The following is a 17,185-nucleotide window of genomic DNA, read 5'->3' on the forward strand; positions in this document are numbered from 1 at the left end:
CTGCTGTACTCTGCAAGGTGGTGATAGTCCTGCTTACCTCAGGCCTGGTTATTTTGCAGTTTCTCAGCTTCCGTGAGCTTCCCTGCTCTCCTTCAGACAAATTTCATTATCCTTGAGATAACTGCAGCTGGTTTCTGTTACTTGTTCCCTCAAAATTCTTGATGGAAAACAAAAGTCCAGTGAAGAGCTTTGCCCTCCAGATGATGAGGGCTATCAGTGAGTGCACTTGAACCTTCGTTATGCACCGAGCACCATGCTGGCTTGTGCAGGGGGAGAATAAGTGAAGAGAAAGCAGCAAACTTGCCCTCGTAGAGTCTCCAATGTGAGACTCCCCTTGGCTCAATTTTCTGCCTACTTTTTCACTTGATTTGCTGACCAGACAACTAAAGAAAGTTCTGCCAACACAGTGGTGTTTGAATTAGTCCTAATTCACTTGAATTCTAGAACCATGTGTCATCCTGGACTCTACCAGGAAATCCCACAAGCCATCTGAGGCTTCACTACTTGCCTGAAGCCAGTCAGATCCTGGAGAGATGAGGAACTCAAAGACACATTTCTTCCTGCATGCCCCACAGCCCTAAAGGGGTCTACTGATTGTTCCTCCTGACTTGCAGGCAGACTTACTTTCTCTCTCTCTCTCTCTCTCTCTCCCTGTTTCATTTTTAATTGAGCCCATTGCAGGATGCAGGTAATAGAACGGCAAGCATTCACCCAACCAACTCCTGCTTTTGGTTTTATCTGGAAGGGAATGGCTTAGAGAAGACCACAGAGTGAGTTCTGCTAGGATGGTGACGTCCTGGCCCAAGTGACACTGAGAAAGCAGAGAGGAGCAGGAAGGGGGAAGGCACTGACACGCTAGGCAATTTTATCTATCAGATCCAGACGACGCTGTGAAGTAGACACCAGCGGTCTCATTTTACAAATGAGGAGATGGAGGCCTGGAGAGGGGGTCTAGAATCACAGGCGTCTTGATCCAAGTCCTGGCATGTGGCTGCCCAAGCTCCTGCATTTTCTACTAACTGGCTGCTTTTCCAAGAAGAAAGCAAAGGAAACTGAGTTGAGGTAGGAGTGCTTAGTGTCCCATCCCTTATTGAGAAGCCATTAGGAATGGTGACTCCAGTCTTCCCAGCTACCAAAGTGAGTCTATCCCACACCTTCCAAAGCAACCTTATTTTAGGGCTGTCTCTGGGAAGAACATTTTTCAAAGTGTGCACATCAGTAACTATTCCACTCACAGTACCAAAATACAGTTAGACAAGAGTAACACATTCTACTGCACGGTAGGGTGGCTGTCGTTTACTGTAACCTGTTACATATTTGAGAACTAGAGGAGAGGAGCTTGAAGCCTCTACACATAACAAAATGATAAGGAGATGGAAATGCTGATTTGATAATTACACACTGAATGCATGTATTGAAATATCACGGGACTGGTGCTGTGGTATAGTAGGTAAAGCCATCGCCTGCAGTGTTGGCTTCCCATATGGGCGCTGGTTTGAGTCCTGGCTGCCTTACTTCCAATCCAGCTCTCTGCTACAGCCTGGGAAAGCAGTAGAAGATGGCCCAAGTGCTTGGGCCCCTGCACCTGTGTGGGAGACCCAGAAGAAGTTCCTGGCTCTTGGCTTCAGATCAGCACAGCTCCAGCTGTTGCAGCCATCTAGGGAGTGAACCAGCAGATGGAAGACCTCTCTCTCTCTCTCTCTCTCTCTCTGCCTCTGCCTCTCTGTAAATATGCCTTTAAATAAATAAATAAATAAATAAATAAATAAATCTTTTTTAAAAAAAGAAATATCACACTGTATTCCGTAAAGGTTTACAATATCAAGTCTTAATTAAAATGTAATTTAAAAAGTAAATATTCCACCAGAAAGAGAGATTGTCCTGGTAAATGAGACTTGAGCTGATTTCCGCACTAGAAGACACCTCAGAATCCTCAGTGTGTTTACAGTAGTTCCATGAATCTTGAAAGAGCAAGACAGTTAGCATATACTCTAGGCTGCTCCAACGGAGAGCCCTAAGGCTGCAGTGATGGGAATAGGGGAATTAGATTGCCTCTCCTATAGCAGTACACAGGTGAATGGCCGAACGCTGGCCAGGTGACTCGCCCAGTCTTTTTTTTTTTTTTTTTTTGAAAGTTTTTATTTAATACGTATAAATTTCATAGGTACAGCTTTTTGGAATATAGTGGTTCTTCCCCCCACACCAGCCCTCCAACTCCCACTCCTGTCCCACCTCCTACTCCCTCTCCCATCTCATTCTTCATTAAGATTCATTTCTAATTATATACAGAAGACCAACTCTATACTAAGTAAATATTTCAACAGTTTGCACCCACACAGACACACAAAGTATAAAGTATTGTTTGAAGACTAGTTTTACCATTAATTCTCATAGTACAACTCATTAAGGACAGAGATCCTACATGGGGAGTAAGTACACAGTGACTCCTGTTGTTGATTTAACAACTGACACTCTAATTTATGGCGTCAGTGATCACCGGAGGCTCTTGTCATGAGCTGCCAAGGCTATGGAAGCCTTTTGAGTTCACCAACTCCGACCTTATTTAGACAAGGCCATAGTCAAAGTGGAAGTTCTCTCCTCCCTTCAGAGAAAGGTACCTCCCTCTTTGATAGTCCCTTCTTTCCAGTGGGATCTCACTCACAAAGATTTTCATGTAGGCCATTTTTTGCCACAGTGTCTTGACTTTCCATACCTGAAATGCTCTCATGGGCTTTTTAGCCAGATCCAAATGCCTTAAGTGCTGATTCTGAGGCCAGAGTGCTGTTTGAGGTGTTTGTCATTCTATGAGTCTGCTGTGTGGCCTACTTCCCATGTTGGATCATTCTCTCCTTTTTAATTCCATCTATTGTTATCAGCAGACTCTTGGTCTTATTTATATGATCCCTTTGATACCTATTCCTATCTTTATGCATTTAAAATGATCACTTTAACTAGTATGATGGCATTAGTACCTGCTTACTTAATGGGATTTGGAATCCCATTCACCCAATCTGAATGCATGCCTTCTCTCCATGATAGCACGTGTGGTCACCGTTTTCCACACTGGGGAAGCTGTAGCAAAGTCCAAGGCAAGAAGCTGTCTCTTGAAGGAGACAACAGCGGATTTTGCACATCACTCGTGCTTCATCTCGCAGGTGTGAATCCAACCATATGTACGAAAGGAGAAAGCAGGAAGGCTGGGAAAGGCTGTCTGCACCAGGGTGCACAGCGTCAGGTTGAAACTCCCACTGCTCTGTTACCTTAAGGCCCAGAGGGAGAGCAAGTGGCAAAGGACAGCTGACAGTCTCTCACTGTTCCCAGTTTATTTACCCACAAAACTTGTTTTACATGATGTCCCCCAGCAGTAGTATCTCATTAAACAGCCCAAAGCCAACGGTCCCACTCAGGCCCCTAAAGTGTCCTAGCAGGCTGACAAGGATCTGGATGAGGAAGGACAGGGAGACGATCTTGTGCCTGGGCTGAGCGGCGTCCTATGGATGAGTGGGACTCGCAGCATGGTGCTTCGCATCACTGGATCTCAGCTTCCAGAGCTAAGGGACCAAGGATAGTTAAGGGCTCGTCTGGGGTCAAATATTTATTCCATCACCTCAATTCAACAGGAATTACTGAAGTCAGGAATACATGGGCAGCCACCAAACATGAAAGAAAAACAAATGGGCCAAAATTGCTAGGAGCAGGCATTTGGCCTGGCAGTTGATACCGGCTAAGATTACTTCATCCCACATCAGGGTCCCCGGGCTCCATACCTGATACCTGGCTCTGGCTCCTGACCCCCTAAGGCAGACCCTGGGAGGCAGCGGTGATGACTCAGAACTTGGGTCCCTGCCATTCACACGGAAGACCTGGACAGAGGTTACAGCCCCTGGTTTCAGGCTGGCCCAGCTCCATTGTTGTAGTTGCTTGGGGAGTGAATCACCAAATCTCTGACTCTCTCTCAATGTCCCTCTACCGGCGCACCACACTGATCTGAAGCCAGGAGCCAGGTGCTTCTCCTGGTCTCCCATGCGGGTGCAGGGCCCAAGGACTTGGACCATCCTCCACTGCACTCCTGGGCCACAGCAGAGAGCTGGACAGGAAGAGGAGAGACGGGAACAGGATTCGGCGCCCCGACTGGGACTAGAACCCCTAGAACCCGGGGTGCTGGCGCCGCAGCCGGAGGATTAGCCTATTGAGCTGCAGCGCCGGCCAGTTATAATACTTTTCAGAAGCACAATCCAGTTAAGCGAAGCAGCGGTGGCCCCCTCATCATCCTTTTCCCCTCTGTGATTTGTTTCCCTGGCTGCTCTTAGGTACAGCTCAGGTCTCGGATTTCAGGATGCACTAAGGAAAAACAAGAAGCGAGAAAGCTTCACTCTCATTTGCCTGCACACAGAGCCATCCATAATCAAAGCGCTTCCGAACTCACACTGCCCCCCCCCCCCGCCCCCATCAAAGAAAAAAGGCTATGTCTGCGTTTCTCCCCTTGGAGAGAATGTTGAATTTCTTCCTCTTTGTTTTGACACTTTCACTTCCCCTGCTGGCAGGCTAAGCAACTGTCAGCCCCCGGAGGGAACAGACGAACTCTTTCTACAGAGCCCCAAGGAGAACCTGCACCCCCGAGGGCTTCTCTCTGCGATGATCGGACTGCTCCACCCAGCAGTGTTGAGGTGAGTAAAGGCTCCATGTCACATCATGGTGCCCGCGCCACTCCTGAGCTTGCTTTAGCTCGCGACTTACAACAAAGTAGCTTATGACCCTTGCTACCAACTCTGCCCTTGACATCTCGTCCGGGCCAGGTCCTGGTCACGCTGCCGTGGGTCCAGGGAGGCCACAGATGATGCAGTTGCAGAGTGAGCCCGGGCTGTAAAGGCAGAGCTGTCTGTGCCGTGAGCTCTGCTCAGTCTCTTGGGCCCCTTCACGCCTCCTCACATCTTTCCAGCCCCGTAGTTACTTTTGCTCAGCCCTGCAGAGAACCACAAAGAATTTTCTAGAATCAAAGGCACCCATGGTGGCTTTCGGAGTTTACAATGCTAGATGCTGTCTTTTTAAATAATGTATCTGTTGGCAGGTGACATTGGTCAGGTTGCTTGCTGATATGGAAGCAGGCTGCTCTCTCAAAGTATCATGCTGGGTACTGCTTGTCTGCCAAGTGGTCCATCTAATTGAGAAACAAGAGCGGTACTCATCCATGCCTTCATTCATGCATGCATACATCCATTCAATACCCAACTGCTAAGCACCTGCTGTATACTGGGTACTTGGGAAACAAGGCAACTGGTTTCTAAGCTCTGGGCTCTGGCCCCCAGAGCAGGGCTTTGGGAATGAAGTTAGAGAGTTTAAGAACATGAATTATCATAGAAAACCTTAAAGTTGTGTTAGTTGTGCAAGGGCAGATGTGATTCAGGGCGTAGGCACCAGCCGAGTGACAGTGCCTGCTGTGGACGCCCAGGGTGCTAGCTGCCTCTTGCTACTGGGTGGGGAATGAAGACTTCACCCCAAACCTTTAGGCAAAAGTGGGTTTTTGTTTGTTTGGTGTTGGTTTTCATTTCTGTTTTTCCTCTTGGGATTTTCCTTTTGCATTTTGCATCATGATGGTTATTGTTGTAGCCACAGGCATGACGGGCAATGAGCAGGCGAGAACCAGTGGGAAAGTGTTCAAAAACTCCTGTATTCGCTAACAGGCTTCTGAATGCATTGTTGCGGTCCACAGAGAAGGCTGGGTGGGGTGGCAAGGAGATGCTGTATCAGCTACCGAAGCCGCAAAACAAAGTTGCCGTCTCTCAGGACTTTAAAATTGTTCCTATGCAGCTTATTTTATTTTTGTTGAATCAAATAAACAAGAGGGTTTTTCCATGGGAAAAAAAAAGAATATAAATTAAACACATACAATGGCAAAGGTTAGCTCCAGAAAAATGGATTAGGAATGATTACAAAACGGTCTTGGATATGTGAATCATCTGGGTTAGGCAAACCGGGGAGAAGCTAGAATCCTCCCATTCTTCCATTGCACATCATCAAATTCGAATGAAGAGCCCCATACCCACTTTATTTATTTATTTGACAGTCAGCGTGGACAGTGAGAGAGAGAGACAGAGAGAAAGGTCTTCTTTTTGCCATTGGTTCACCCTCCCAATTGCGGCCGTGGCCAGTGCGCCGGCGCACAGCGCCGATCCAAAGCGAGGAGCCAGGTACTTCCTCCTGGTCTCCCATGGGGTGCAGGGCCCAAGCACCTGGGCCATCCTCGACTGCACTCCCGGGCCACAGCAGAGAGCTGGCCTGGAAGAGGGGCAACCGGGACAGAATCCGGCGCCCCAACCGGGACTAGAACCCGGTGTGCCGGTGCCGCAGGCGAAGGATTAGGCTGTTGAGCCGCGGCGCCGGCCCCATACCCACTTTAAATGCTTGTCTCTTAGAGTTGAAGGGGAGGCATTTTGAGAGGGCCTAGAACAAAATGCTGTAAAAATGGAAATTAAGGGTCAGTACTGTGGCACAGCGTGTTAAGTCATCACTTTGAGTCGTCATTTTAAAAATAGAAAATGAAATCTAGAAAAGAAAGTCCAAGAAGCAGAATGAGGCATAACTAATTTTTTGAATTTTTTTTTTTTAGTTATTTGAGAGGCAGAGTAACAGAGTGAGAGGGAGAGACAGACACAGAGAGAGACCTTCCATCTTCTCATTCACTCCCCATTTGACCACAAAGGCCAGGACTGGACCATGCCAGAGCCAGGATCCAGGAGTTTCTTCTGGTTTTCCCATGTGGGTGCAGGACCCAAGGACTTGGACCATCTTTGGCTGCTTTTCCCAGGCCATAGCCGAGAGCTGGATCAGAAGTGGAGCAGCCAGGACTCTCCAGCACCCATATGGGATGCTGGCATTGCAGGCAGAGGCTTTACCTGCTACGCCACAGCACTGGCCCCATGACAGGAAAACATAAGGGCAGGTGTGAGAGGTGTAGGTTGCCTCTGTGTGACTTGACCAACTACTAACTTTTGTTAGCTGGGATTTTATGGAACCGGAATTCGTGGGACCCTAAACATTCCCGAAGGTTAAGCTATACCAGTTTTCATGCAAGAGGTAGCACCACCCAAAGAATGGGCTTAGGTCTAAATTTTGCCTTGGACACAAATTAGCCATCAGGCAAGCGCCTCATCTCACCACACAGCGACTCTTCCCATCTCTGCGCTGAGAATGGTAATACTTCGCTTCCGCAGTTGCTGTAAGGTTTAGAGGCACTTCTAGGTAAGGCGCCTGGGATGTAGCAGAAACTCGGGAAGGGTAGCTGCTGTTTTGGGTGGTGCAAGTGATAGTTTCTATCAATACCAGGTGTCTTCAACAAGTTTATGTAGGATATGAACTATGGAAAAAACATGCAAAGATTCCAAAACTATTTGGGCACAAAACAAACTTATCTTTTAAGCCACTTTTTGAAGTCCTCTCATACATGGTTTCCTGGCTTGAGTTAAGGACCTGGGTCTGGGTCACGACTCCTCACCTAGTAACAGTGAGATCTTTAAAAAAAGAAGATTTATGTATTTATTTGAAAGTCAGAATTACACAGAGAGAGAAGGAGAGAGAGATAGAGAGGTCTTCTATCCCCTGGTTCACTCCCCAGTTGGCCTCAATGGCCCAAGCTGAGCCGATCTGAAGTCAGGAGCCAGGAGCTTCCTCAGGGTCTCCCACGCGGGTGCAGGGGCCCAAGCACTTGGGTCATCTTCTACTGCTTTGCCAGGTCACAGCAGAGAGCTGGCTCGGAAGTGGAGCAGTCGGGACTCCTTGATTCGGTACCCATATGAGATGCCGGCACTGCAGGCGCCAGCCCCCATCTGTGAGATCTTGTCAAAGGTGTTTGATGTGGTCCATCCTGCCTCCCTTCACATGGAAAAATGAGTCCAATTTTCCTTCCTGTTTTTATGTCAAAATTCATAAAAATCTCCTTAGATATAAATATTCTTTAAAGATAGAAAATTACAGCTACTAATTCTCTGGAAACAAATCCTCTAGATTCAAATAGAAACGCCCCTACCCCACGAACAACATAGCCCTGCGATAGGGATACAGGGCAGAACGCCATCCAAATGTTGGGAAGGCCTAAGAACAGCCGCAGAATCTCAAATTACAACAAGGAATGTATAGTTCACGTAAGAGAGAAGTTCTCCATGCGAAGGGAGAGGAACGCTCTGAACAGGTCGTCACAGACCACCCACGCCCAGGTGACAAGGTTACAAGGACTGAGCAGCTCCCTGTGTCAGCGAGCTTGTCAGAGACCCTCGGAGCTCAAAGGGAGCAGAGAGAGTGCAGTGCAGCCTCCTCTCTGGACAAAAAGGAAACCCAAGTCCAGAGGGGTGAAGTGTGACACCCCCTGCGAGCCTGCCACCCGCCTTCTGCCCTGGGCACAGTCGCTGCTTTCCGTGACTGCACCGTGGGGTCTGCTCCCATGCATACCCTCCATGGGCTCTCAGAGCCCCCTGCGAAGCCGGAGGCTAGCGCTGCCCCCAGAATGTCTGGCTGCAAGGCTGAGCGCAGTGAGGGGCTGGGGAGCAGCATCCTGCCATGGTCCCCTGCATCCTCCTGCATTCATGAGCTCATCCCAGGAAACATTGCAACCACACACATGGAACGAAATGTCTTGCCAGGTGGTAGCTGTGCTGCATACACACAGGCGCTGACTCGCAGACGACAGAGGTCCCATACAGGCCAACAGCTGCCGCCACCCGCAGCTGCCAGGGGCTGTGTGCAAAAAAAATTCTGAAAAGAAAGGGGACAGCAAACAACTTGGACCACTTGCAGATTCCGCACATTCAGAGGCTGGGGAGGGGAGGAAATTGTGGAAACCGGAACCAGGTAAGGGAACGGACTGGCCACTCATGGGTGATCTGACAGCAGCCCCGGCTCTGCAACCCCCAGGAGGGACTGTCCCCTCCTATCCATGCTGCCAGGAATCTTGTCGGTGTTGCGGTCTAGCCTGGAAGGCTTTCGAATAGACAGAAGGCAGAAAATTAGAGATAATTCATTTGCATTTGCTGTTAGAAATCGCTTTTGGAATGTCGCCCTCCTTTGTGAGTTAAGAATATCTACCTCATGGGGCTGATGTGAAAACAAAGCAAATCAACCAGTAGAAGTCCTTAGTACTGTGCCTGACATATGGTAATGCTGCTAAATGCCAAATTCTCTTCGTAACTGCAATTACTCCCATTTTACAGATGAGAGAACTGGGTTTAGGAGATCTATTATTTATCTAGGCCCAGGACTTGGAGAGAGAACCAGAATTCAAATCCAGCTCTGTCTCAGAGTCGCAATGTTAACTACTGTGCTATCAGCAGTCCTGAGCCCGCCGTCAGGGTGCGGAGTGGGTAAAGGGACTTCAGGGGCAATCATTCACAAGTTAGCAAGAATTAACTCCAACAGATGCTTTTCCCGCTGAAAATCGGTTTCACCCAGGAAAGGGGAACTTTGATGAGAGGAGCAACAATTGAGGCTAAGGATCTCACTGGGATCCGAGACAGCGACGACACAGTCGGGAGATAAAGGGAAGAGGACAGTTTGAAGGGACTCAGAGATGAACTCTGACCCGTGTACAGTGTCAGCTCGGTCTTGCCCTACACCCTGCAAAGCAGAAGAAAGATTCCTATCTCTCTCCCCACCCACTTCTTGTCCCACCCACAGCTCCAGAAAACTTCTGAGTGCTCGCGGGAGGCCATGCAATGGGTTAAATAAACTTCTGTGGGCTGGTTGGAAACACAAGGCTTCCACTCTCATTTGTAATGCATTGCTCTTGGGGGGAATGCGTGCTGAGTTCCAAACAAACGACTTGTCATTTAATAGCACGCATGTATACTCCATGTCTCCGTGGGCTGGGCACTAAGTGCCGGGCTATCAGAATAACTAGGGCAGGTTCCCTGGCCTGGGGAGGGCTGAGACAATGTGAGAGACAATGTGGTGAGATAGGAGAGGTGTGTACGCAGCACCACCGGCAGCCCCGGAGAGGCGTCCTGGGAAAACGCTTTGAAATGAACCTTTGGAATCCAGCCCCTCTGCAAGGTGGGGACCACATGCATTGGGAGAGACGCTCTTCCCACTAAGTTCTGAATCAAGTCCTCCTTTAACATGATGCTGGCTGGTGGGCTGGCTTCCTGGCAAATGGTGGTATCTGTACCTGTGCTCCTTTGCTCCAAGAAGTGGGGGAGAGAGAGAGAGAGAGAGAGAGAGAGAGAGAGAGATGGCTGTATGGATTATGAGCTCAGACTGTTGAGATTGGAATCTGGGTTTCACTTGCTAGCGATATGACCCTTGCCTCTCTGAGTCAGTTTCCTTATCTGTGAAATGGGGCCACTGATAATACATTCCTTACAGAGCTCCTGGGAAGACTGATGAGCTAACGCACGCACTGTCCTGAGTCCAGGGCCTGACGTGGAGTCACATTCTCACCCCGGCCAGGCCCCTGTTAACAGCAAGGCCAGGTGAGGACGCGCACTTCAGACAACCGCATGCAGGAGTGATGCGGAAGTGAGCATTTTTTAAAACTGGAATAGCATATGTTTATCTCCCTGTTTTAGGAGAGAAATGCACTTTATCATACACCAAAGCCTAGATTTCAGAGATATCACTGCCTAAAAATAAATAAGAAATTTTAGAAGGTGAATCCACTTAAAGAAGACTGGTAAATAATAAAAGGAAGGGGATATGGAGAAAAGACACTGCCGAGAGGAGAGCAGGAAATGCGGGGAGTGTGCCATGGGCTCCCTCCGGGTGTTTTCTCGCTGTAATGAAATCCGAAACTTTGCGGCTCTGGGCAGAGGCCCCCGTCTTCTCCAGCCTGGACTGGAGGGAGAGTAGAACCGCAGGGCACGGAGCGTGCCTTATGCAGACCCGCGTGGTCCTGGCCCACATTGCAATCCTGGTGGAAAAAACTCCCTGAAGCCGACAACAGCTGAGCTCCGCGCCTGGAATTCAGAGGTTCAGAGCAGGAAAATGACACGCTGAGGTTCCAAGGGCGCCCTGACAGCTCATGATGCCCACAGAGGCTCGAGAGCAGCCCGCCACCTGTCCGCCTCCGCCCCACACACCGAGGGAGGCTTAAGCTAGAGGGGATTCCAGTGGGGTGGGGGTTGAGGGGGTAGATGGGAGGAGGAGGCAGGGAGGAAGCAGGGAACAGAAAACCAGAGGAAGGAGCAGAGAGATCCACATGGGCTCCTCCCCAGGTTCCCCTGGCATTGCCCTGAGATCTCTGGGGCACCCACCACCCCCAGTTCATTCGAAAAGAAAATTCACCTCCAGGAAAGTCCCTGTTGTCTGAGGCCGGTGGAAGAACGGGGCCTAGAAGGGGTTTCCCTGGGGTCAGCGTCTCCATCCTGGCCCCACTTGGCCCTGTGCTGTCACTCTCCCCAACCCCCACCCTCAACACCACCAGATGGAGTAAGCACTGTGTGTGTGTGTTAAGGGCACACAGCAAGGGACATGGTTTCCAAGGTCTTTACAGATGTCCACCCCACCCCGAATCCAAGCGTTAAACTCAAGGAATAGACAGGTGCATATGGAGGACACTGAGGCACTCTCTAAGGAGGTTGGGGAGGTTCTCAGGTGCCTATCTCACAGCAGAGATAATCAGTCCACAGCGATGGAATTGAGCTCTCGCCACACTTGGTAGCTAAACACTTCTCCATGACTATTATCTCCCCTAAGAAGAGGCTCATTTCCCACTCCGGTCTCAAGTCCCCTCCAACACTCCCCTTCGGCGCCTGCAGGGAGCACTTCACCCCCAGTGTACAGGCTGTGCTACGTGAGGTCATGGGACACAGCTCCAAAAGAAGCTTCGAGTCATGTTGCAGTCATTAGCACACGAAGGAAACCCACAGGAGTGAAGGAACTGGCCGGCCCCAGCAGCGAGCCAGGCCTCTCTCTTGGCTGGCCGGCCTTCAAACTCAGCCTGCACAGCCCAGTTGCCTTGCTTGAACCGGGCCACCTCACCAGACCCGGAAGAAATCCGTCTGGGCTCCAGCTTGCGTTATCCTAGAGGGGTACGGGGGTCCCTGGGAACTTTTCTCTTGATGGAAGATGGGGTTCCAAATCCCAGTCCTCCTTCTCAGACTTGGGAAGGTCTGTGGGTTTGCACACAGGGATCCGCCTGGGATACACGCAGCCCCTGGCTGCCCTGGGCCACACGGAGAACTGCTGGGGCTCTGTGCCTAGGGGAACATCTCGGCCTCTCCTGGAGGAGCCACGGGAGAGGGGAGGGAAGTGGAGCAAGGAAACTGACATCGAAAGAAAATCTGCTTGGGCCGGTGCCGTGGCTCACTAGGCTAATCCCCCACCTGCGGCGCCGGCACACCGGGTTCTAGTCCCGGTCAGGGCGCCGGATTCTGTCCCGGTTTCCCCTCTTCCAGGCCAGCTCTCTGCTGTGGGCAGGGAGTGCAGTGGAGGATGGCCCAAGTGCTTGGGCCCTGCACCCCATGGGAGACCAGGAGAAGCACCTGGCTCCTGGCTTCAGATCAGCACGGTGTGCTGGCCGCGGCGGCCATTGGAGAGTGAACCAACGGCAAAAGGAAGACCTTTCTCTTTGTCTCTCTCTCACTGTCCTCTCTGCCTGTCAAAAAAAAATTTTTTTTAATTAAAAAAAAAAAAAGAAAATCTGCCACCAGCAACAGCTGTCTTACCCCCATTTCCTTTATTTTCTGACCATCAAAGCATAAATGCTCATTGTACAAAGGTTTTCAAATGCTAAAAACTGTAAGAAGAGCAAAGTGACGACCCCGGTGTCGTGGCACGGAAACAGAGCTTCGGAAATCTCTTTCGAGTCTCTGTGCACGCCATGAGCGTGATGGAGCTCTTACATCGTGGCGACTGTGCCCCACTTCCCTTTCTAACCTAACAAATCATGAACGCTTCAAAGGCTCTATGGCTTTGATGACTGCAATGAACACGCTGAAACGGCCATCGCGTATTTAACTCTCCCCTCCTGAACATGTCCGTTATTCTCCCTAACAGAAATAGCCTCGCCGTGAACGGCGCCCTCACACACATCTGCAGGCAACCTTGCACCTGCCCCCCCCCCCCCAAGGCTGGACTCTAATGGAAAACGGCATGTGCTCTGACCCCAAAGCGCGTGTCTTATCTTCACCCTCCTCCAGGGAGAGCACCGAGGGCCCGCCATGCAGCCACACAACGTTTTGAGAAACCTCTGGGATCAGTTAGAGCAAGGATCCTGAGATTCCCTTGCAAGTACAGGAGGTTGCTGTTAGACTCAGGCTATGGGAGAGAGAGAGAGAGAGAGAGAGAGAGAGAGAGAGAGAGAGAGAGAGAGGCAAAACACCAGGAACAATTTTCAGAGAAACCAGCCCACAATGTAATTCCGCCTGCAACACAACGATAAAAGGCCTCTGAACTGCGCCGCTTGGTATTTTTACAGAACCATTGCTTGCTGATTTAGTTAATGATACTGTTGGGTTCCAAATTTCCTCTTAAAGGGAGTCTTAAGTGTTCTCAACTTGGACGGGGCTTGCTTAAAAATAAACAAATAAGTTACATAAGCCCACATTTCGGAGGATTGGGTCTGGAGGCCAAGGCCGAGGTGCAGCTTTAAAGGGTCCTTCTCCCCTCTTGTGCCTGGGCCCCACGTGCTGCCTGCCGGGTGGAGCAGCAAGGGGGCAGCCTGTAACCAGAGCCCCGACACCCAGTGGTGCAAAAAGCAAAGGCAACCGCCGGTGGAGGTGGCAGGCGGGCAGGCGGCTGCTCCTCTCCCTCCCTTCAATGGCAGATGTCTTGAAAGCATCAGTGGTGTGGCACGGGGGCCGGCCATCGTCTTCCGCTTGAGGGCTGGCTGCATTTTGGCAGGAGGAGGGGTGCTTTCTCTGTATTGTTGTCTTTGGAAAGCTTTGTGAGGGCTCCTCTGGGAAGAGAGGTGTCTCCAGGTCACCAGTGTGGCCGGAGCCCCCACAAGGAACAGAAGTGGCTCAAGGCTCAGATGGGGTCCAACTCCTGCACAGACTTCTAGGGTCACGTGAAGTCTGTGAAACGTTGACCATGAACCTGATCACTCAGCTGTGTATATGATACAAGTATTCAGATCTTAGGGAAGGGGTGGTGTTGGGCCCATCTCAGTTGCTTGTGCGGCTATAATAAAACACCATAAATGAGCAGCTTATACAGAGAAATTGGAAGTCCAGACAGCGGCTTCACCCACTATGCCACAATGCCGGCCCCCATGCATCACGTTTATTGTAAGGAGACTCCATGTTCTTAGATTGGGACAGACAGAATATTATGAAAAGTTTAAGAAGTAAGAAAAAGAATTACATGATAGTAAGAATTATTAAAGACATAAAGCCGTTTGACTAGTAAGAACATGGGATACTCACAACCTCAGAGACGGAGGGACACTCACTAGGGGCCTTATAGGTGTTAGCCTGTTTATTCGCCCAAAGTCAGTATTATGGGATGGAGGCGGTAAGGCTTAGGAGATTTAAAGAGCTTCCCTAAAGTCACAGAGCTCCTAAGGAGCGGGCATTCAAACCCAGCTCATCGGCCTCCAGAGGCTGTATTTTCTCCCAACCTCAAGCAAGAAATCACGAGAAGCAGAGTGAACGGGGAAGGTCGGGAGGACGGTGGCATTTGCTCTGGGCTTTGAAGATCCTGGAACCCCCTGAAAAATTGTGCAGGCAGGAAGGAAGCAGCAGCAAAGGAGAACGGATGACCCCAAGGCTGTAAAAGTCCCGATAAAGAGGGTTGAGATAATGATTTGGAGGCAGAGTCGGAGTACAAAGTCCAGCTCAGGACCAGAAAGGCTCCATACAGTTTGTTTTTTTTTTTTTTAATTTTGGACTATTCACACATTCATGAGATATCTTGGGGGTGGAACCCAATTCTCTTTTTTTTCCATATTATTTAAACATTTAAATACAGTACACATACCAGGAAATGCATGTAAGTATACAGATAAATGAGTTTGTTTGTCCTCTATGCACACTTTTTTTTTTTTTAAGATTTATTTAGTTGAAAGGCATAGTCACAGAGAGAAAGGGAAAGACAGAGAGAGGGAGAGGCAGAGAGAGAGGTCTTCCATTTGCTGGTTCACTCCCCAAAGTGGCAGCAATGGCCGGAGCTGGGCTAGTCAGAAGCCAGGAGCCAGGAGCCAGGAGCTTCTGCCAGGTCTCCCACATGGGTGCAGGGGCCCAGGCACTTGGGCCATCTTCTGATGCTTTCTCCAGGGGCATTAGCAGGGAGCAGGATCAGAAGTGGGGCAGCTGGGACTCGAACTGGTTCGCTTATGGGATGCTAGTGTCACAGGTGGTGGCTTTACTCACTATGCCACAACACTGGCCCGCTCTGTGCACACTTAGAACCAACAATCAGATTAAGAACAAAGTGGTACCAGCACCCCGAGAGTCCTCCCTAGCCCCCATTTATTTTCTTAACATGAAGAAACAAGATGTATCATCATTTCCATCATGTGACTCAGTGAAGCAATATTTACAGCTAAATCCCAAATGAATGACATCCACATAATTTTAATATTCTTTCTATGTTACCTCCCACAAATAGAAAACCTGTGATGTTTGTCTTTCCGGATCTGGCTTATTTCTGTTACCATACTGATCTCCAGTTACATCCATTTTGTTGCAAATGTCAGGATTTCATTCTTTTTTACAGCTGAGTAATATTAATTCTAAACATACTATCCATTTATGTTTCATGTATACCTTATTATGGGGGTACTTTCAAAAGTTCATGGACAATGGAATTAAAAGATACTGCACATTCTCCACGAACCTTAGGAGGTACCCTGTACACACAACCAGAAAGGGACTTCATACGACACTTGGCGTGCCCCTGAATTGTCACGGTGATCCATCATGTGAGGTTAGGAGTGGAATTTTCCACTTGTGGCATCAGGTCGGTGCTCACAACTTTTCGGATTTTGAAGCATTTGGGATTTGGGATTTGGGGGTTAGGAACGCTCACCCTAAGGGACTGGACTCTGGATCAATGGGCACAACTGGCTTTTCCAGTACTAGAGTGCGACAGGTGTGGTGGTGTACGCAGGTGCAGCGGTGTATGCTGCCGAAACAAAATATCACCGATAGCGACGTAAACAAGAGAAAGTTACCTTCTCGCACTTTGAGACAAAGTCTGAACTCTAAGGGTCGGCAGGCTTCCTCTGCAGCCTCTCTCCTCGGCTGGCCGATGGCTACTTCTGGCTGTGTCCTCATGTGACCTTTCCTCTGTGCAGGTGTGCCCGGGGTGTCTCTGCCTCCTCTTATAACGGCACCAGGCAGGCTGGGTTAGGGCCCACCCTAATGGGCTCACACCTCCTTAAAGGCTGCACAGGCAAACACTCACATTCGGTGGTACTGAGGGTTCAGCCTTCGACCTAGGAAAGGGAGGGGAGAGGGAGGGGATGGTGATTCAGCCCAAAATGCAGGTTGATGCAGGCTCAAGTTCAAATGCTGCCTCCACACTTGCTACTGCATGTGGAACCCTAAGCGAGGCACTTAGGCACTTTGCACCTTCTTTCACTAAAAAAGCAGAAAATCTGCAACTCATCTGCACTGTGTGGCTCTAGCGAGATAATTCATGTGAAAATCCTTTGTTTCCTATGGGGGCTCTAGTCAGCAGTCACCACCTAGCATTTCACCAAATTAGACATACTGCTCTGCATAGGGTGAGGCCCCAAATAGTCGTTTAATGAAGAAACAAACACTGTAAAAGCTCCTTTTAAAGCTGAACGTGGCGGGAGAGGCAAAGAGAGCTTTACCCTGTTGGAAGGATTTCATAAAAATACATTTGTTCAACCTTATTTTTAAAACTACTGCTCAGATATTCCATATGTATTTTTGAACTCACTTAAAAGTTCAAAATATGCTTGAATTTTTATTTTTTAACTTTTTTAAAGATTTATTTTATATATTTGAAAGGCAGAGTTACAGAGAGAGAGGGAGAGAAAGAGAGAGATCTTCCACCTGCTGGTTCACTCCCCAAAGGCCACAACAGTGACATGAGCCAGGCTGAAACCAGGAGCCTGGAACTCCATCCGGGTCTCCCACATGGGTGGCAGGGGCCCAAGCACTTGGGTCATCTTCCGTTGCATGAATTTTTAATTTATTACACTCAGTCTAAGCCATTTTAGGGCACTTTCACTTCAACAAACATGCATTTAAATTTAAATTTTAAGCTGTAATTCCTCATGAATAGG

The 17,185-nt window shown here is 49.3% G+C and overlaps 1 protein-coding gene across 4 annotated transcripts in view; it reads left to right on the forward strand.

The window, feature by feature from the left end:
- Positions 1–4,374: 4,374 nt before the first annotated feature.
- Positions 4,375–17,185, forward strand: part of RBPJ (recombination signal binding protein for immunoglobulin kappa J region) — a 231,904-nt gene continuing 219,093 nt past the window's right edge. Inside the window, exon 1 of one of the 4 annotated variants that reach the window (XM_008274779.5) lies at positions 4,375–4,667. The gene's annotated coding sequence lies outside the window, so the exon portion shown is untranslated. The remainder of the gene's footprint in view (positions 4,668–17,185) is intronic. The other 3 variants (XM_070068109.2, XM_070068114.2, XM_070068110.2) reach the window with 3 other exon arrangements.

This window comes from Oryctolagus cuniculus, chromosome 2 (assembly GCF_051225735.1).
Source record: "Oryctolagus cuniculus isolate XC-2025 breed Fujian yellow rabbit chromosome 2, ASM5122573v1, whole genome shotgun sequence".
Lineage (NCBI taxonomy): Eukaryota > Metazoa > Chordata > Mammalia > Lagomorpha > Leporidae > Oryctolagus > Oryctolagus cuniculus.